The sequence below is a fragment of the Triturus cristatus genome, chromosome 2_2 (genome assembly GCF_964204655.1).
Source record: "Triturus cristatus chromosome 2_2, aTriCri1.1, whole genome shotgun sequence".
Taxonomy (NCBI): domain Eukaryota; kingdom Metazoa; phylum Chordata; class Amphibia; order Caudata; family Salamandridae; genus Triturus; species Triturus cristatus.
This window is the reverse complement of record NC_140582.1, coordinates 789462442-789483890: the sequence shown is the minus strand read 5'-3', so window position 1 is coordinate 789483890 and position 21449 is coordinate 789462442.

Below are 21449 nucleotides of genomic sequence, written 5' to 3'. Positions count from 1 at the left end.
TCATAATATCTACGTACAAGGTTCATCCCATACCTCATTCTCAATTCCAACAATGGCTAATACAAGAAACAAGGGACAAAGAAACCGTAGATACTTTTTGTATAAATACAGCACATCTTGCCAGGGTTAGATAGAGGGAACCGAGACTTCCAGGCCGGCACACTGACTAGAGACGCTGAGGCTCCTGCATGTAGGCGCTCCAGCTGTCAGTGGTCTAAGACATCCCGTGCGGAGTGTCCAACTAGAGACCAGGACGGGGTCCCACACTCGCTCACTTCAGGTAATGGAGCTCGACTAAATCCTAGAGGGATTCTTGGCTAAACATCTACTCACATGCTAGGTATGCTTAGGTGCGCCTAGATAGGCATCGTAGGTGTATGCGCACTTTTATCATGCATTTTATATTCATGTATGTATTCATGATTATTGCAAGATGGCAGAACTGTACTATCCTTTTATTTTCACTATACTGCTGTTCATATATATCTGCTACTGTCTAACGGTTGTTGTAGCAGATCTATTTTACACTAGAAGAACAACTGTGCAATAAATTCTTATTGTAACACGTCCGACTGTTTCTTCTTTGTGACTCTCTGAGACCGAATAAGTGAGCACGAGTGACTGAGCGAAAAGTAGTACATTGTTTCCATGATCCTGAGGGATCATGGTTGTCATGTTCTAAGGTTGCCAGAAACTATTCTGTCTCCGATAAGAGGAGATTCTTGTGGCACTGTGAGCTAGCTAAAACAGAAAGGCTAACATTCTCGGTGTGGGTGCTCAGAGCCTGTCTGCCACCAAACCCACAGTTTATGTTTTCCGGGACACACTGATCCTGGATGGGTAATATAGGAACTACACAACATGGCGCCACCAATGTTGGTTGGGTACTTATTTATCAGTAGAATCTGAGTAGTTCAGTCGTGCTATTTCTCAGAGAAACCTACTCACAGAACAGCAGAGATGTCTGGAGTGGGTGGGCACAAACTCCGCCACAGCTCAGTGGGCGTAAAATCCTATTTATTAGCTGTTGGTTAAATCAAGCTTGAAGGACATTGTTTTCCTAAAATTGTGCAATAAAACCATATCTTAGTTCCCTTCAACAAACTTCTTTGTTACGAAATGATTGAGGGCGAAAATAACCCAGTAGTAAATCTAGACGTCTCAGAAGATGTTGACGCAATTCAAATTGCACCTAAAGTCAGACATACAATCACCCTGAAACTATTAGAAAATGGATTATCATCTAGGGGTGGCGTAGTAGCTTTCGTGATTGAGGCCCACGAATCAAACAAAACAGAGGTATTTTATTCATGGGTTACATTCCCAGCAACAGATGCGAGAATACAGACATTTCACTCTTACACAGAGGGAGATGCGCCATTGGAATATGGTCCATTTGAGGACATAGAGATTCCACTCACGTACCAGGAACACCTATACTGGTTTAAAGGCCCCCTACCCCACATATGAGGAAGTGTAAGATTAGGCCCGCTCGGAGGAGAGGGGGCAACATTGACAAAATCAGCAGCCTACACACCACATCCTGACATTGAAACAATGCCACAAGGAGACTTTCTCAACATAAAGATTTAATAAAGATTTACAGAAACCTGATGCAATTCGTCATGAGGACTTTCACAGTCCAACCAGCAACAGTTGCAACAAATGGAACTTAATCTCAGGGTACAGCAACTAAAATAACACCACAAACGTTACACGTGGTAATGGGCAAAATGCCCACGAAACATGAACAAATGCCATTCTGGGTAGCTCCGAAAATAACTCAGCTCGAGCCAGTATTCCCGAATACTACCCGGTATAAAAAACACAGAATGCTAAGAATCTGCTTGCCCATGTGGATAACACCACAAGTAGAAGATTGTAACACTTGGGGAACAGTCTTTGCTGTCATTTATACCAGGACTCATGGTATTCCTTCATTAGCGGTGATACTGGATGTATTAAGACAAATACAGAAGAGTACGGAGCAGAGCCCGCCCTGAACTTAGGGATGAAGTTACTAAATAACTATGACCATAATACTAGCTAATATTAAGGGGAAGCAGCTTCAGTGGCAATCCACCAACGCCTAAGGGAGTACAGTCCATTAGATCAACAACACGAACTACCAAAATAATTGAAACTGCATATGTAGAATTAGGCAGAGACAGTTTGGGTGGGAAAGCTTTAAAACCCCAACTGATGGGCAGTCTTGAAAAGGAATTTCCAAGCAGACACCTGCTTCTTCTACAAAGAAGTGGGATAATAAAAAACAACAAAACTTTGAAGGAAAACGATCTGAATCCCGAGGTAGATCTCCTCCACAGGAGTCCTCTGAAAAGAGGTACAACCTTAGGAATATGGATAATATTAGGAAACCTGAAAGGCATCAAGATACTGATACCCGTTCCCCTCGTCCCTTTCAGGGATCGATAAAAAACTCAGAGAGAGAAGAATGGTCCGAACACAAAGAAGAGCGTACAAAGTCCAGAGACAAGCAGCACGCTCAAGACTATATTTCCAAAAAAGAAGAAAAGCTAAAATCAAAACCTCAGTTTAAGAAGCAGAAAGTTGCAGGCCTGAAGATCAGACATGCCCAGAATTCTTAGGACACAACTTCTGTATGGGGAATGGGCTCAGACGATGCCAGACAGTGCAGTAGAAGTAACAGTAGCTTGCCAGAACCTGGTGGAATTTCTGGTGGCAGCAGACTTGAATGATTACATTACGGTGGAAACACAAGATACAAGAGTGAGCGTTCCACATATGTTACATGAAATAACTCTCCAAATGGAGGGGGAGAAGCCCATGCAAGTGAAAGGTCTCTTTGGGAGAATCTGTCATCTGGTTATGGCATCCTATTAGCTGAACAGGATTGGCCGCTAGCATTCGTCATGAAGTGCCCTAGGGAAGAAACAATAATTTTTCCAGCATTCTCCAACCTCATTCCCATTCATCTTAAACATACATATGCACGGAAGTGGGCAGTTGCCCTACCTTCAGCATTGTACAAAAATCATGCCGGATGGGATGAGAATTCAACCTACCACGTCATCTCATTAAAAGTCTCACCAAATGCACAGAGACAATAGCCAATAAAGCAAGAAGCTAAAAAAACAAGTTAGGGAGATCTTAGATCAACTTGAATATCAAGGGGTGATTGAAACATGCACCTCACCAACGAACAATCCTTTGTTTCCCATTTCAAAACTGGCCAACTCATATTGTCTAGTTTTAGATTACAGACATTTAAACACTTGCACAAAGACATTCGCTGTCCAAAATGCACAAAGTGCCGCATTAATGAATAACATTGTGTGGAAAAAAGGCAAAACTACACTTGATATCTCAAACCAATTTTTCTGCCAAAATATAGCGCATGGGAGCAGATATTTGACCGCATTCTCAGTGTTGGGGTCACAGGGACAATTTTGTCGTCTCCCTCAAGGGTATCAGAACAGCCCGGGGGTATTTTCGGCAAGAGTATCTGAGTTACTCCAAAATTTTGATACAGAAGCATGTGGATTATATTTATCTGATGGACGATGACTTAAAAAGGCACATGACCAGGGTGAGCACCAAATTATGGGATTCGCATCCGAGGGCTACAAATTTAATTTTAAAAATCAAAAATCGCCCACCTCAATGTCCTGTTTTAAGGAAATGAGCTTTCAAGTGAAGGGAAAAGTCTGGCAGCTAACTTTTTAGAAAAGTGTGTGCTGCTCCAACCTCCAAAATCATAAAAAAATTTACAATCAATACTTGGATTCCTAAATTTCGGCAGAACATACATTGTGGATTACACAAAAATAGTAAAAACTTTCTGCGACTTAATAAAACCTGACTTTTCAGTTAGACACAGAAGCACACAAACATCCTACGTTCGCTACAAGAAGACATGATAGCTTAAAAACACTTACAGACGCGGGTAAACGTACGCAACTTAGTGATCCGTGTAATAGCGGGTCAATGCGGGTACACTTACTTAACCTTCAATGGAGGCAAAACAGTACCAATCGCTTACAAATCACACTTTTACACAAACGCAGAAATGCATTTCACTTCAACAGAAAAAATCCTGACAGCTGTTCAGACAGCTGTAGAAAGACAAAGGGCACTGGCTCAAAGAAAACACATAATTGTCGTAACACCGGTACCAGCTTTAGAAGCTGTTACAAAGTCTAGCATTTCAAATGCAAAAGCCTTACATCCGAGATGGATACAATAGACTAATGCTCTTACTGCAATGGATGTTGAATATAGATTTGATCCAAATCAAAAAACACAAGCATTTCTGCAATACGAACAAGAATATCCTCTACCAAATGAACTCTTGCCTCTAGATCAGTATGAATATATAATTTACACTGACGGGTCTGCTTAACTGGCCATAGGGAGTAAGCAACAACACAGCGCAGCATGTGCTATCGTTAAAGGTTGCATGCCGGATGGAAAGTTCCATCCAAGTTGCACCAAAACGCAATCCCTAGGAGACTGCATGGCTCAGTTGGCAGAGTTAAAAGCACTGATACTAGCACTGGTGAATACGGATCACGAATTCCCCACACTGATAGTACGTGATTCCTTTTACTGTGTGCAATCATACAATAAATATTTAAATCATTGGGAACAAAACAAAGACGCAAAAGGTGGCACAATTAAGCATAAAATGCTATGAGAACAGGTAATTGAGTTGAGAAACGAACCACCACGGGCTCACATGATTCATACACTGAGTCATCAAAGTGATGGCATTAACATTGAAGAGAATTCATTGGCTGATTAGGCCGCAAAGGGGGCTCTACGCATGGCTTCCGTAGCTGCAATCACTCATTCAAAAATGAGGATAGATGGTGAGATTACGGTTGCTGTCATTGCTACACGCAAAGGCAGCTCAGCAGTACCAAAGAGATTTCCACTCAAGTACTCCTACAAGTTAGATGCAAACAACATTCCATATGCTCAGATTCCTGGAGTGGGGGACAGAGTAATACCAAATATGGATTGTAGACAAGGTCTGATTATTGCAGCACATGAGGGTTTGGGCTCTGCGCATACATGCATTACAGCGACTATTTCATAGTTGAAACAACGCTATTGGTGGCCAGGTCTAACAAAGCAAACTAAAAACTATGTCTTGAAATGTGACATCTGCCAGCAGATGAAAGGATCTACCATAACACGCCTGGCACAGACACTGTTACTAAAATCAGACAAACCTCTTGCTTGTGTGTACCTGGGCCACTGCAGCCCCTTACAATCCGATGGGGCTTACAAGTATATCATGGTTTCAGTGGATTCTTGCTCGAAGATTCCTATGGGTATGGCCTCAGCACTCGGCTGACGCTCGAACTGTTATAAAAGATTTGCGAGTCTAGGGACATATGCAGTAGGCACGTTACATTCTGACCGTGGCCCGGCATTTAGCTCTCGGGCTTACAAAGAGTCCATGGAAAGTATGGGCGCAGCATTGCGGTACTCTTCTCCGTACCATCCTGAGGGGAATTCAGTTGTGGAAAGGAAAAACCGGGACCTAAAGCAATCTTAAACAGCTAGGGTATTAGGCAAGGGTGGGAGTTGGGTCAATCATCTAAATGGGGTACAGCATGTACTCAATAACCAGCCAAGAAGTTCTCTAGTGGGTGTCACTCCATATGAGGTCCTATTTGGGATGAGTATGTGGGTACCTGATGTTGATTGTGAAGGCACAGTGGCGGATGACAAACCATTTGATATTGATGATCGTTTTACAGGATCTAAATGAATCCAGGACACAACAAAGTAACATCCTCCTGAAACAGACCGCCACTGGGGAAGTCAAGGCAGTCACGGCAAGACCTGTCTGGATCCCAAAAGTCGGGGATCTGGTCAGAGAGAAAATAGCTGATAATAAAGAATTTCAACCATCCTTCAGAAAATCTGTACCTGTCCTAGCAATTCAAGGAGCAAGAACTATTCTTCAACTGCCTCTTGCCAGGAAAAAGTAGAAAAGATGTATCTCAATCGACTTAACCCCTTCAGCGCGGCGCGGATTACCGTGCCGTGCTGAAGGTTCGTTGCGCGGGCGGGGCCGTGACGGAGCGGTTCCGTCATGCGCACAGCGCGACCGACGCGCATGACGGAACCGCTCCGTCACAAGCAGCGATGAGGTTAATCAAACCACACTATGTGGTAATTCTAAGCAGTAGGCCTTGTGGACTCCACAGTAGCAGACACCCTCCTCTAGCTACAACCCAAGAAGCACAACCAGAAAGATTCATCATGTTCTAAGAGCCAGCCCTGTACGGAATGAAAGACTATGAAACAATGCAATGAAACTCGTTCCCCTTGAACCTGAAGTTCAACTTCAAAATGAAACTCAAAATAACAAACAAGTTGCAATTAGACCAAATACAGACGTCTACGTCAACATGCCTCGACAAGAGAAAACTATGATTTCAACAAATCCCGATGCAATTCCTACAATTGATCGAACTGCTTCTGGCTACTTCATGAACTTTGATTCTTTTTTTTGGGATCCAAGTGAACCAGAAACTACGCCAGCCCAACAAACACACAAGCAACAAGTCAAGGACTTTCTTAACTTTCTCAAAAAGACTTAACTAGTATCGCCTTGGGTAGAACTATGGATAATTACTGGGATATTGTTCTTTATTTTCTGGCTAGGCTGAGTTATAACTTTTAGCATGCTTATTAATGGACCATACCTTCAACAAAGCTCTACAGTCCAAAAAGTTAATTTGATTCTGAAGCCACATCAGTCCTCACATCGTGAACAAAGTGACTTGTCATCAGTGAACATTACAGCAGTTCCTATACTGGACGGTATAGTTTGGGACAAGATTGATTTTTATATATTCGGTCCTACTGAATTTTTAAAAATTTCTCATGTCCTGGGCGAAGAAGGAGGGTTTTTCCCTGAATAATAGCATCCTATAACTTCATCAATAGACTCACACAGTATGAATTAATATTCATAAGATTCTTGGAAACCAGGCAGGGGCTACACCATTTGCATAATATCTCTGTACAAGGTTCATCCCATACGTCATCCTCAAATCCAACAATGGCTAATACAAGAAACAAGGGACAAAGGAACTCTAGATACTTTTTGTATAAATACAGCACATCTTGTCAGGGTTAGATAGAGGGAACCGAGACTTCCAGGCTGACAAACTGACTAGAGACGCTGAGGCTCTGCATGCAGACGCTCCAGCTGACAGTGGTCTAACACATCCAGCACAGTTTATGTTATCCGGAACGTGCAGATTCTGTATGGGTGATATAGGAACTACACAACACTGCATCATATTCGCTTGCTTCGCTGGGAAAGCCCTCCGGATCCGAGGGCTTTCCTAGCGAGGACGGAATCGGGCCATTAGTTGTTAATTTATAATAATTAATTGAGTGAAAATTAATTATGGAAACTGTGTAATTAATTTTAGGTGCAAGTTGTGGGGTTTATAGGGATAAAGGGTGGGAAGTAATTTATTTTAATTACTTAATAATTAGTTCTTAATTAATATTGATTCATCAATTTAAATTTGGATATGGAATTTGTGTAATTAATTTTAGGTGTGAGTTATGGTGTTTATAGGGGTAAAGTGTGGTAAGTCATTTATGTTTAATTAAGTAATAATTGGTTGATTATTAATGTTAATTAATTATTTGATATCTAATTAGGGTAGATGTTTATATTTTTTGTGTGTGGGTTTTTCCTTTTTTTAGGAGTAAGAATAGTTAGGTTTAGCCCTCTGCTATCCAACACTTTCCCTACTGCTGCACTCATTAGAGTGTGAATAGTAATTTTTACCCCTCCACTATCCAACACTTTCCCTACTGTTGCTCTCTTTGGAGTGGGAATAGTAAGTTTTACCCTTCTGCTAACCAAAACTTTCCCTTCTGTTGCACTCACTAGAGTGTGAATAGTAAGTTTTAGTCCTCCACTGTCCAACACTTTGTTTACTGTTGCACTCACTGGAGTGGGAATAGTAATTTTTACCTCTCCGCTATCGAACACTTTCCCTATTGTTGTACTCACTGGAGTGGGAATAGTAACTTTTACCCCTCCGCTATCCAACACTTTCCCTACTGTTGCACTGACTGCAATGGTTAATTTAAGTTTAAAGATTTTTAAATAGTTTAATATTTTAATTTATAATAGAATTTGTTTTTAATAGATTTTATGTTATTGCTATATATATATATCTCACTGAAAAAACCATTGGTTTCAGGGGCGTTATAGTTAGCTGGACTTTTCACTCGTACAAAACCACTGAAATTCCCCCGTTATAGGGTTTGAGATGTCATCAGTGATGTCATGCGTGATGTCACTGACCATGTCATGAGTGATGTAATATGTGACATCATCAGCAATGCATTGCGGGCGCGCGAGTCATAGTTAGCTGAACTAACTATAACGGGGGAAATTCAATGGTTTTGTACGAGTGAAAAGTCCAGCTAACTATAACGCCCCTGAAACCAATGTTTTTTTCAGTGAATTTCTAAGGTTTTTTAAATGCTAATTCCTAACTATAACATGCCTGAAACCTATGGTTTTTTCAGTGAATTTCAAAGGTTTTTTAAATGCTAATTTCTAACTATGCCTACAGAGATAGGACATGTGAAGAAAGAAGAAAAAACGCACAGAAAGAAAAAAAAGAAATGCAGAAAGAAGCAACAGAAATCCTCAAAGACGAAGAAAAGTGCAGGAAGAAGGATCACGTGCAGAAAGAACAAACATAAGAGCAGAAAGAAGCCTTGTTTCAAAATCATCCTGTACCCTCAACTTTTTCAGACGGATACTGGTGGTAACTGAGTCTGACTAACCAGTCCTAGAGCCAGTGCTATGTTCAAAGACACTCAGAATACAGTGAAAACACCTACATACACTAGGGAACACTATGCGTTGGGGTCCCCCTGTGATTGGCATGACCTCCTTTGTAAGCCCCTAGTATATAATAGGGCAGGGGACTAAAACTACCTCTTAAAACGCGCCACAGGGCGTGTTTGTATACGTCACCTCAGGCCCCGTCCCCACCCTTCCCCACTGTGTAAACACGCCCAGTGGCCATTTTAAGTTGGGAGATTAAGTCCCCTTGAATCCTGAGGGTCCCTAGGGTCCAACTAGACCACTAGGTACCTCCAGTAAGCGCCACAGAGCTGCGTTGCAGAAAGATGTAAAAAGAGGCACGGCCTAGACCACCTCTCTGCAACACAGCGCAGTGGCACTTACTGGAAGCACCTGGTGGGCTAGTTGGCCCCCAGGGTCCCTCAGGATTGAAGGGGAATTATTTCCCCCACTTAAAATGCTCCACAGGGCTTGTTTGCACACGTTAACTCAGGCCCCGTCCCCTCCCTTCACCACTGTGTAAACACGCCCTGTGGCCGTTTTTAGTTGGGAGATTAAGTTCATTTGAATCCTGAGGGTCCCTAGGGTCCAACTAGCCCACTAGGTACCTCCAGTATGCGCCACAGAGCTGCGTTGCAGAGAGGTGTAAAAAGTGGCACGGCCTGGACCACCTATCTGCAACGCAGCTCAGTGGCGCTTACTGGAAGCACCTGGTGGGCTAGTTAGCCCCCAGGGGCCCTCAGGATTGAAGGGGAATTATTTCACCAACTTAAAACGTGCCATAGGGCATGTTTGCACACGTCACCTCAGGCCCCGTCCCCTCCCTTCACCACTGTGTAAACGCGCCCTGTGGCCGTTCTAAGTTGAGAGATTAAGCCCCCTTGAATCCTTAGGGTGCCTAGGGTCAAACTAGCCCACTAGGTACCTCCAGTAAGCGCCACAGAGCTGTGTTGCATAGAGGTGTAAAAAGGGGCATGGCCTCAGAACACCTGTCTGCAACGCAGCTCCCTGGCGCATACTGGAGATACCTGTTGGGCTAGTTGGCCCTCAGGGACCCTCAGTATTGAAGGGGAATTAAGTCCCCAACTTACAACTGGCCAGGGTGCGCGTTTGCAGAGTGCAGCAAGGAGGGGGCGTGGCCTCCGGCGCGATGCCGGTCTTTTATTTATTTTATTTTTTTAAGAAGGAGGGCTGTGTCGCCCCCCTTCTTTTTCTAATTTATTGGCCCTGGGCACCCCATCCCCAGGGAATGCACCATAATTTATTTTGTTGAAAAAAATAAATTTGGCCCTCTCAAGGCCTTAATCGGCCCCGAGGACCCCAACCCCTGGATCAGGGCCTTTTTTTTTTTTAATTCATTAGGAGGGGTGCTGCATTGCCCCCCTCCTTAGGCCACTTATGGCCCCAGGGACCGCATCCCCTGGGGCCGGCCTTTGTTTTTTATTATTTAAAAAAATATGTATTTATAGAAACACCTGGGACATGCTGGACAAACCGTATGTACCTATCACCATGATGATTTGCGTGATATTCATTAAAAGGCTACTATGCATACAATGAATCCACGTGGAATGTATTTACACCGCTAGTGAAGCTCTGACGTGTCTGACGCCCTACCGTGCCTAATCCCGGCGCCCCCGCCGGTGGGTACTCTCCAAGTAGACACCCTTGTCGTTTATTTATACAAACATGGGTAGCTATTGACGGGCACATTTAATACACACTCACACCAAGCCATTCTAAGGGGATTCGACAAAAATTCAACCAAACTACGTAAGAAACCCCCCTCACGGTTAATAATACACACATCCACCGCCGGAAGTGTAATACGTTTATTTTACTCTCTCGAAAGGAGACGAACCTCACTTGAGAGTCCCAGCGTGCTCCTGGCTGAGCCAAATGCTGTGTTACACCCACCAGTGCCCGCCTAGTGCCACACACCTCTGTGTTGTATTCCACCAGCTAGTGCGTATGCTATGACACTCTCTAGCCCATGTGCACTGTAACACACCCCGTGAATATGCATTGCCACACTTGCCTTCACACGGGCTATATTGCCCCATCTAACGTGTCTTTCTCGAAGCCTATGTTATAACGCACAGCGCTATGCCATACATATTACAATCTGGGATCCATATCTTTGTCACAGTGCATATGCAACGTTACACTCCCCAGCACATATTTTATATTACAACTTTAGAGACTAGTTAGGTTACACAACACTGCCCTGTGCATATTACACTCCAAGGCGCATATCGCATAGCACGCGCTAGTGCCTGTGCTATCTCGCGCTCTCCAATGAATCTGTCATTGCGCACAATGTATTGCATATTATATTTCACGCCCCGGTTCATCTTATATCACACTTTTTGGTGCATAGTTTATACCATATACTATATCTAGTTTTCATTTTCAATCGTGCTCTCAAGACTATGTTCTATATAACACTGCGTCCACCTACCGTTTTCACGGGCATTACATTTTGCGATGGGGGGTGGAGGGTCAGGGGGTGTTACTGCCAAGTGAGCCCGGAGTCACAGTCACCAACGTCCTCTTCTTCCTGAATAAAAGTGAGATTATGCTGCATACTTGTTCATATTTTAAGTAGTTCGCACAGACACACATTTTAAAAACAATAAAGTTCCTAATACCCACCTTGTCTGAACAGATAGCTTGCTGCCCCATCCACCTCCTGCCTATCCTCTGTTGTCTGAATCCATGGACTAGCCTCCTACCTCCTGCCATGCATGGTCTGATGTGCTGCCACTGCCCTCCACTTAGCATGATGTACCAGTCCACTCCTCCTGCCCTCCATTGCCTAATTCTATAGCCCATCATTGACCTCCTGCTTAGCCTCTGTGCTTAGCTTGCTGCCCCTATTCTCCTTCCCCCTGCCCTCCGATGTCTTTATGCATGCCCCTGCTCCATCTTTTTTGCCCACCATGTTCCATGGACCTGACACTCCTATCTAGTCTGAGTGTTCTGTTGAGCTGCCACTCCCCTTCCAACTGCCTAGCATTGTCAGATGACTGTAACCTGTCCCTGCCACCTCCACCCTGCCTGTCCACATGCCATGCCCCTATCCCCTTCCTCCTGCCCTCCATGGTCCATTTTACTGCCACACCCTTCTGCCCGCCCTGGTCTGTTGTGCTGCAACTGCTCCTCCTACCTGCCCCGCACGGACTGTTGTGAGGCCCCTTCCCCTGAACTCTCTTGTCTGTGCCCAGGTCCTGACCCTCCCTTCTATCCTCCATGGACCTTTGTGCATGCCCCTGCACCCGCCTTCTTGCCCATCATAGCCATTGTGCTGCCACTAACCCTCCTGCTTGCCATGCATGGTCTTCTGTGCTGCCATGGCCCCTCCCACATTCCCTGTGTGGTCAGCTAGCTGCCCCTGACCCCCTCCCACCTTCCCTCCATGGTCTGTCTGTATGTCATCATAGTCTCATTGTTGATCTCCATGGTGTGTCTTGTTTCTAGTGCCCATCCTGCCTGACATCCATGGTCATCTTGCTGCTCCTGCCCTGCCCCCTTACCCCCAGCCCTCTGTTTCCATGTGCAGACCCCTATTCCCTCCCTCCTGGCTTGTCTGTTCCATTGTAATGCCCCTGATCCGTCCCGCCTGCCCTTTATGGTCTGTTATGATGCAGCTTTCTCTCCTGTCTGTCCAGTATGGTCAGCTAGCTACCATTGCCTCTTTCACTCTGTTCTCTGTTGTCCATGTGCATGGTCCTGTCCCCTCCCTATTGCTTTCTATGGATTGTTGTGCTGCACCCCCGTCCCGCATGCCCTGTGTGGTGAATTGTGCTGCTGCAAACCCTGATGCCTGCCCTGTAGGGTCAGTTTGGTGCACCTCTCAATGTCCCTCTTGTCCTCTGTTATCCGAGTCCATGTCCCTATCCAAATTCCTCCTGCCTACCATGATCCAATGTACCATACTTGCGAACATTTTGAACTTGGTAAGAGGGAGATTTTGAAAAAAAACTGGGGTATTGATTTTCCCCTTTGAGCTACATTGAAAAAGAGGAGATTGTAGACAGGAGAAAGATCAAATAAAGCCCATTTGAGCTTAAAAACATTGGACGTTTCCTGGCTGAAATGGGTCTGTTGGCATGTATGGTTGTACTACCACTGCCTCTTCCTTCTGCCCACAATGGTCTATTATATTGCCACAGCCTCTCTTGCCAGTCCTGTATTGTTGGTTTGTTGCCCCTGCCCCCCTTTCCACTGCCCTCCATAGTCTGTTGTGCTGCCACTGCCCTTCCTGCCTGCCCAGTGTGGTCAAATTGTTGCCTCTGCACTCTCCTACCTGCCTTCAATTTTCAGAGTCCGTGCTCCTGGCCGCTCCCTCTCAACAGTATCCCAATGAACAACTAGATTGCTAACATTCTATATTTATTACAAAAGTGTGGAACGCCTGACGTCATCTTGATGTAATCAAAACTGTAATACCTAGAGCATTTCCTTTAGAAATTACATATATGAGAGGGTCTTTTTTGAATCAAAATTATGGTTAGTGCTCTAAAAAACTAAAATGAGGAAATGTTTTCTGAGTTTTCAAATAGCGAAAAAGAACTTTTAAATTATTTGTAATCTTTATGTTTTTTTGTCCAGTTGACCACTTGATTAAATATTGCACCTAGGGGAGAGGATGTGGTGGTACTTCCAGAGCTGCAGACTTTGCAACTGGGGAACCAGGTTGGAGTTTCTGCTTCAGCTCAACATTTTGTGATTCTGGTCAAATCACTTAATCTCCCCATGTCTACAACCAAAATGAATTTGATCTTGTGTGATGTAACCAATGCGCATGTAAAGCACTCCAATACCTGACAAGTCTGCACTATATAAAACTGCAAATACACAAAAAATAAGTGTTTTGCACACTTCTGTCATTGGGCTACATGTGGGCTACATCTGGGTGATATTTGTGCTGCATTTGGGCTCTTTTGTCCCTGGTGGCCATCTTGGGAGGTTTATTTGTTATGAAGTTTCCTAATTTCCTCATTTACTGCAGTCTCCTCAGTAGGAAATGCTTCAGTTTTTTACTTTGATTTCATTAAGAAGGTATTCAGATATGTCACACATTTGCCATAAATTCTGAATGTTAGCACTCTAGTTGCTCATTAGATCACTGTAGTAAAGCTACTGCTCACCACAGAAGTCTGCTGCTTGTTTTAAAAGTGCATGTTTCAGTCTCCATGTCAGAATTTTTTTATGAAATAGAAGAGGATTTGAGAAGTCACTCAAAATGTGCCCTAATTTTTTTTCTTCAGCACTAATTATAATTTCTATGGCAAAATGAACCCCCTCATTGTGTTCCTTTTTAAATTACATGTTTTAAGTGTTACCAGTTTATTCCAATCAAGATGGCTTCAGGTGTGCCATACTGTTGTCATAGGTAAGACAGTAAGCGCTCTAGTTGTTCTTAAGAACACTCTGGGACATTCTGTCATTGGGCTATACTTGGGCTACATCTGGGTGATATTTGGGCTACATTTGGGCTCTTTTGTCTCTGGTGGCCATCTTGGGAGATGTATTTGTTAAAAAGTTTCCCAATTTCCTGATTTACTGCAGTCTCCTCAGTAGGAAATATTTTCAGTTTTTGTACTTTGGTTCCATCAAGAAGGCATTCAGATGTGTCACACATTTGCCATAAATTCTGAATGTTAGCACTCTAGTTGCTCATTAGATCACTGTGGTAAAGCTACTGCTCACCAGGGAAGTCTGCTGCCGGTATTCAAAGTGCATGTTTCAGTCTGCATGTCAGAATTTTTTAATGAAATAGAAGAGGATTTGAAAAGTCAAAATGTGCCCTAATTTTTCTTTCTGCAGCACTAATCACAATTTCTATGGCAAAATGAACCCCCTCATTTCGTTCCTTTTAAATTAAATGTTTTAAGTGTTACCACTTTATTCCAATCAAGATGGCTTCAGGTGTGCCATACTTTTGTCATAAGTAAGACTGTTAGCGCTCTAGTTGTTCTTCAGAACACTCTGGGACATTCTGTCATTGGGCTATACTTGGGCTACATCTGGGTGATATTTGTGCTATATTTGGGCTCTTTTGTCTCTGGTGGCCATCTTGGGAGACTTATTTGTTATGAAGTTTCCTAATTTCCTCATTTACTACAGTCTCCTCAGTCGGAAATACTTTCAGTTTTTTACTTTGATTCCATCAAGAAGGCATTCAGATGTGTCACACATTTGCCATTAATTCAGAATGTTAGCACTCTTGTTGCTCATTAGATCACTGTAGTAAAGCTACTGCTCACCAGGGAAGTCTGCTGCTGGTATTGAAAGTGCATGTTTCAGTCTGCATGTCAGAATTTTTTAATGAAATAAAAGAATAAAAGAGAATTTGAGAAGTCACTCAAAATGTGCTCTAATTTTTCTTTCTGCAACACTAATCATACTTTCTATGTCGAAATGAACCCCCCCACTTTGTTCCTTTTTAAATTAAATGTTTTAAGAGTTACCACTTTATTCCAATCAAGATGGCTTCAGGTGTGCAATACGTTTGTCATAAGTAGGACTGTTAGCACTCTAGTTGTTCTTTAGAACACTCTGGGAAACTGCAGTAGAACACAAAGGAATGAACTGACAGTCTCTGCCCTTGTTGGATGTACATGTTTTACAGAGAATGTCAGACTTCATTCTCACATGACTGAGAAAGATAATGTGAATTTGTGGGAAAAGCATGAGAAAATAGTTTTCTCTCAAACATGATTCATAATATCCCAGCAGAAGGCTTTTTCACATGGTAAAATCACCTTAGAACACGCCACAATTCCTAAAATGAGTATGGTACCATCAACAAATGATTTATAATGTAACTAAAGTCTTAAAACCTTCTATTAACTGCAATGCTTTTTAATGAGGTGCTATCATGTATATTGATCCCACGATGGCTGCCAGCAATTCTTGAATGAAGTGCTGACAGCCAATCAGATCTCAGGATGAGATGTGTGGTTAGGCTCCGCCCAGATATATACGTGATTTTACTTTTGATTTTCTCAGGAACTACTGAACGGATTTACACCATTTAATAAAAAGGCATGACTCTGAACCAAGGGCTACCTTTTTGCCAAATTTGGTGTAATTCCGTTCAGCAGTTCGGGCTGTAGCTGCGACTAAAGTTTCCTATGGAATATTGCATGGGGAAAACACATTTTGGGACCCCCTTTTTTCTCGGCTCCCGCTTGACGAATCACCCCGAGACTTTCAAGATAGGAGCGGACCGGAGCTGGCCAAAAGTTGTGAAAATTCCGCGAAGATTCGTCAACCGGCACCAAAGTAATTGGAAATAGAATGTTGCCGATTTTCTATGGAAAATAGGTCATAACTATAACTACCTATTGGAGACTGCCAGTAGGTAATATATATATAAATATATATATATATATATATATATATATATATATATAGAGAGAGAGAGAGATATGAGTTTTAAGTGTTGTATTGGACAGATCAGTGTCTGTCTTTGCTGGTCTTCGGGGACTCCCATGAAAGTCAGTTGCTAATGCCAGTTATCATTTGAAACTGCGTAAAAAAAAACCTAATGAATAAATCAGGAGAGCTGGGAATGGGAGCACTATATCATAATCCCCATGACCATTCAATTTTAGTTTGGCTGTGGGAGAAATGTTGTTTACAGTCATCGAGTCTACCCCGTTCTGTATTGTCAATGTCCTCTCAGGGCTTTTATTGGGTAACTGTTAGTCTGTCTTCGCTTTCTTCTCCTCTCGAACACAGACAGGACTTGTTCTGCAGATGAGCCATGCAGTCCTTCTCTTGACTGGATCATGAAACTCGATTAAGACTGTTTAAAATGTATTCTTGTACCTCTTAGCTGACTTTGGCAGCCCCGTCAGAGATAACGTATACAAATTATCTCAACCTTGTTAGCGCCTCGCTATCTTTCTGTCTGCGTAATCCCTTCGAGACCAAGCCATGATGCTTAGAGTATAAATGTTTTAGGTTCAGGGAAGCGAACACCTCACAGTTTTCCCTCATTAGCCCTTCGCTGTGCTCATCGGTGGTTTGCATAAACACACTCTCATAGGAATAATTATAAGCAGAAATGTCAGCGCCGATCAGGGCGGCAAAATCTGACGCTCACGGTGCATTCTTTCTGCGTCTGCTCCTTGTTGCGAGAGCCGAAAGAGGCAATCTGAAATAATTGTTTGTTTAAAGAAATAATAGGCCTCATGCATAACAATCTACAGGGGTTGGGAAACTGCAAAAACACATTAGTAATCAAATCCTGCAAGTGAAATGAAACCAGGGGTTATTTCTTCAGTATAAAGTGTAAGCAGTATCTCACCCGCTCACCGGGACAGACAGATCTACAGTCCATCTCTGAGGCATTTTCATGGAAGAGATTCTCCCGCTTCCAAGATTAAGTAACCACCAGGCGGTCCGCTCTGGGGCTCCCTGTTATTTTGCAGATAAATTGGGGTTTCTGCAGTAGGAGCTGTTCTTTAGCGGTAAAGGTATTTCGCTCAAATATCTATTTCGGTGACAACATTGCTGGGCTGCTCTATGAAACGAAGTTTCTGTTTCCCTGAAAATGCTTCAGTTTGCTCTTACTTCAGAATCAATCCAAAACGTGGTCGTGATACTGTTTTCCAGATTTTAATTGTATTTATTTCAGGACCTTTTGTCTGCTTTAATATACCAAGCCAATTGATTTGGTGGCGTTTGTATTTGTATGAATACCTAGTTCATGCCAAAGAAATAATAAATAAATAACTACAGCGCACCCCACTTCAGGCAATGATCCAGTTTCTTTCGCAGAGTTTGGGATAGCAGCCGCGAAATGAATGTTAATAAAGCACAAATGTCCAGGTGGAAAATCACTGTGAGACCAGGATGCACTGACAGACGCTTGCACCCCACTCTGTTAATAGCATCTGGTCAGTGTATGAAAGAGATTCTTCTTATAACAATACTCCACACATGAAAATGTTAACAATACCCTCAAAACTGAAAAGAATTGGAAGTAAACAAACACATTCTAATTCAAGTGTGTTACATAAAATGTCGGAGAGTGGAGACATTCATTTCAATTACCCGGATAAGTTCACAACAGAAAGTACTCCAGCTATTTGTGTGAAAGTACATCAGTGTGCCGCATAGCCAATAAGTGGGACCCTATAAGTGTTTAGTTATGCAGCACATTATAAACAGGCTATGCGCCATAGGTGGGACAAAGAGATGCTAGATGCTGGACAGCCCAAAATAAATAAAGCTAGCAAACAGAAAGCAAGCAACTGTGAATTACAAAACATGACCTTGTTTTTTTTCCACAGACATATGGATCTTTGAGTTCTAAACGCCTTATGGTATTACAGTTGTATTACAGTTGTAACAACACAAGTGTGTCTGCAGTAAGAAATTAAAAAACAACGGGCCCGAGCTGGTGTTAGAGCCCTTTACTCAAAAGTAATAAGCAGTGTTGACAGGGGCGGTAGTTAGGGAAGATGGCCTGCATATTGTGTGGGTTATTTTGGGTAGCTTGGTGTTAAAGGTTGTGTGTGCGCCTACTCTAGTGCTCAGACAGGCATTAGTAATGTGGAGTGGCTTCTCTAAGGAGATGGTGTGTTGAAGGAGTGGGTCAGTTGGCAGCTGTGGAGCAGGAACTCTAGGGGAGGGCTGCGTGTTGAGGTGATCTTGACAGAATGAGTAAAGCTCGGGGTACTCCCCGTTAGAACCATGTCTATGTTCCTGTTGGGAGTGAGTCTCTTACAGAGGTATAACATAGTGATATCAGGAGCTGTGTGCGGAGGGGGTCTGGGTGATACCAAGAGCTGTGTGTGGAGGTGGTCTGAAGACAGGATTTCAGGGATGGGCACTTCTTGTTATGGAAGTATCTATGTTTACAAGGAAGCCTTTTACAGAGAGCTACAACACGGCGGTATTAGGGGGTCCGTGTGGGGAGGTGGTATGGAGGCAGACTATGGTGTCATCCTAGTTCTCGAGGTCCCTATTCTTCTGTTGGTTGGGAGCCTCTTCTAGATGAAGAATAGGGTGGTATCTGGGGCTGTGGAGGTGCTCTGTAGAGGGGGGAGAGGCGGCACTTCTTCTATAGATATGTTGCCTGTGGGGGCCAGCGTGGCCCTCGGGACCCCTACCAGGCCCTGCAGGCTCTCCTTGAGCGAGCTGTCCCCATAGTGGCCACTTTCTGAGCTCCCTCGCACTGTCAGGTTACTAACCCTCTTAAAATCACTGCTGGAATACCGCAATGGGTCGTTAAATCGCGATATACATGGGTTACTGACGACAGTTCCTTAGTACAGACTCTCGGTCCCTTTCAGAGGGGGGCATGCTAAGCCACCAGGACACATTCACGCGTTCCGGGAGCTAGTGAAAATTTGACTGGGTGGTTAAAATATTGACTGCCAAACGTTTGATGGTTGATCGGCGTGTGATCTTTTCAAGCGTCTCCCTGTGCACATTTATCGCTAGCAGGTTTTTTTTCTGTGGGAATTAAAATAACTGCTGTCAGATGGAGAATATATTTACATATATGTGAGCATTGGTGAAGGAGCCTGGATATGTATGGGCATCCCGGGAGATCTGCAGTTGATAATCCCGCTTAATCCCTTTTCCAGTTCTTTCCACGATCCCGCGCCCATCCCAGCAGTATTCCCCGGAAGGGGAGCTAGAACAATCAGCACAGCAGCCAGGGGAGCCCACAGCCCCGCCATGGCCCTCGGTAAAAGGCAGGGCTCAACTAGGTCCGGGTGAAGGGTAGCAGCAAGCCGGGTACAAGGCAGACGATGGTGGGGAAAACCACCGGGCCTGGAAATATGAGGCAAGGGAAGGGGAGAGCATACCAGGTAAAATGGGAGAAAGGGTACAGGAAATACAAGCAAGCACCGCAGGAGCCGGACACTGGCAGCCAAACCTGAAAGCCTGAATAGGAAGCTTCCTGCTGTTAGAACAAACACACAGCACGCAGGGGGAGGAGACGTGAAAAGGGAGAGGCCGATGTACAGGCCTGGCAGCAGGGAGGGAGATCACAGGGGGAGGGGAGGAGATGTGCAAGGGGGCCCGAACAGTTTCAGTGATAAGTAGAACGAGGAATGCAGCTTCCATCCTGCACGCCCCTGCTCGCTCCCGAGAGCAAAATGCTGTGGGAGTGACACATTGGAAAGGAGGTGGGACATGCACCCGCCTTTGGCCATTTGCGTGCTTTCATTACTGAAAGACAGATGCAAAGGCCAATCCAATGTGTGGGAGGAGTCCGGCCCACACAGAGAAGTTTGGAGTGATTACATGAAGCCTCACATAGAGCAACGCATGCGCGCTGTGCTAGGCTCGACCTAAAAAGTAACTGAGGATTGTAAAAGACCAACGGCGGTCAGTGTCTTTGCAATATGTGCACCGATTGCACAAGTGAAATATGCATGTAGTAGATCGTACCGTAAGTGCATGGGATGCAATGCATATATGCAGGGCCAGCTTTAGGGCAGTGCGACTGGTGCAGCCACACTGGGTGTTGACCTGAGGGGGCGCCAACCTCAAGGGGGGTGCTGCGTTTAGCTATAACTTATAATCTTAGAGGTGAGGAACACTTTATCCTGGTGGTAGTGAGAGAACCAGAGAAAGTGGTCATGTGGTGCGGGGCACCAAAAATGGTTGTAGTACCGGGCAGCACCAGTGCTAAAGCCGGCCCTGCATATATACACAGGTTGCTCATATTAACGCCCAGGCAGGTGCACTAAAAGTTTAAAATACTAAGTAAACATGCAACTTGTCTGCCCTCCACCATTCAAAACCCAGATATGCAGCGTAAAAGCCACCCCACACAATATTTGAAGGGACATAAGATTGCATGTCCAAAGTGTAATTCGTTCAAGCGATAAAAAAACACACAAATGTGAAAAATGTAACAAAACCTGAAGGTGTCGAGGTAGGCGTCATAATGAAGAAAGGCACTGAGTTCAACCTGCTTTAAATGAGAACAACTTGAAATGTTTATAGTCTTCAAAGTGAGAAAACTCATATTTATTAAGTAACAGGAACAAATGTCATCAACATCTGGTCAGGAGAGAGGATGGGTCCAGCTGCTGCTTAGTGGAACCGTCACACCTTGCAGCTTCCAGAAGGTTCAGACTCTCAATCCTACATCACAGATCAATCTAATGGTAGCATGGAAACACATTATGGGAGAAATCTGGGTCTGCAGGTCCCAAAGAAACCAAAGGTTATTGAGCCCCCATTGTGCCTAATGATGTCTCGTGTTTCTGATACTGCAGACCCTCAAACAGTACCCCTTTTAGCACTTGAGTCTCAAACCAATGAGTCAGATCAGTCTAAGGCGGAGTCCCAGGGGGAGGTGAGCTAGAAACTCAGGGCCTAATTCACAACCCCACTGTATTTGCGGCAGTGGCCTCACAGTCGTGGTGGGTGTCCCAAACTCGTGGTGGGACCTCCGTACATCAGTTTCCCATTCCGAAGGTCCCGCCACGAGTGCAGGACACCTGCCGCAACTGTGCAGCCTCTGCCGCAACTGCAACGGTATTAGTGAATCAAGCCCTATGCATTCAGCAATAGTACAAATAATACTCAATAAACCAATTTCCGGTTGAGA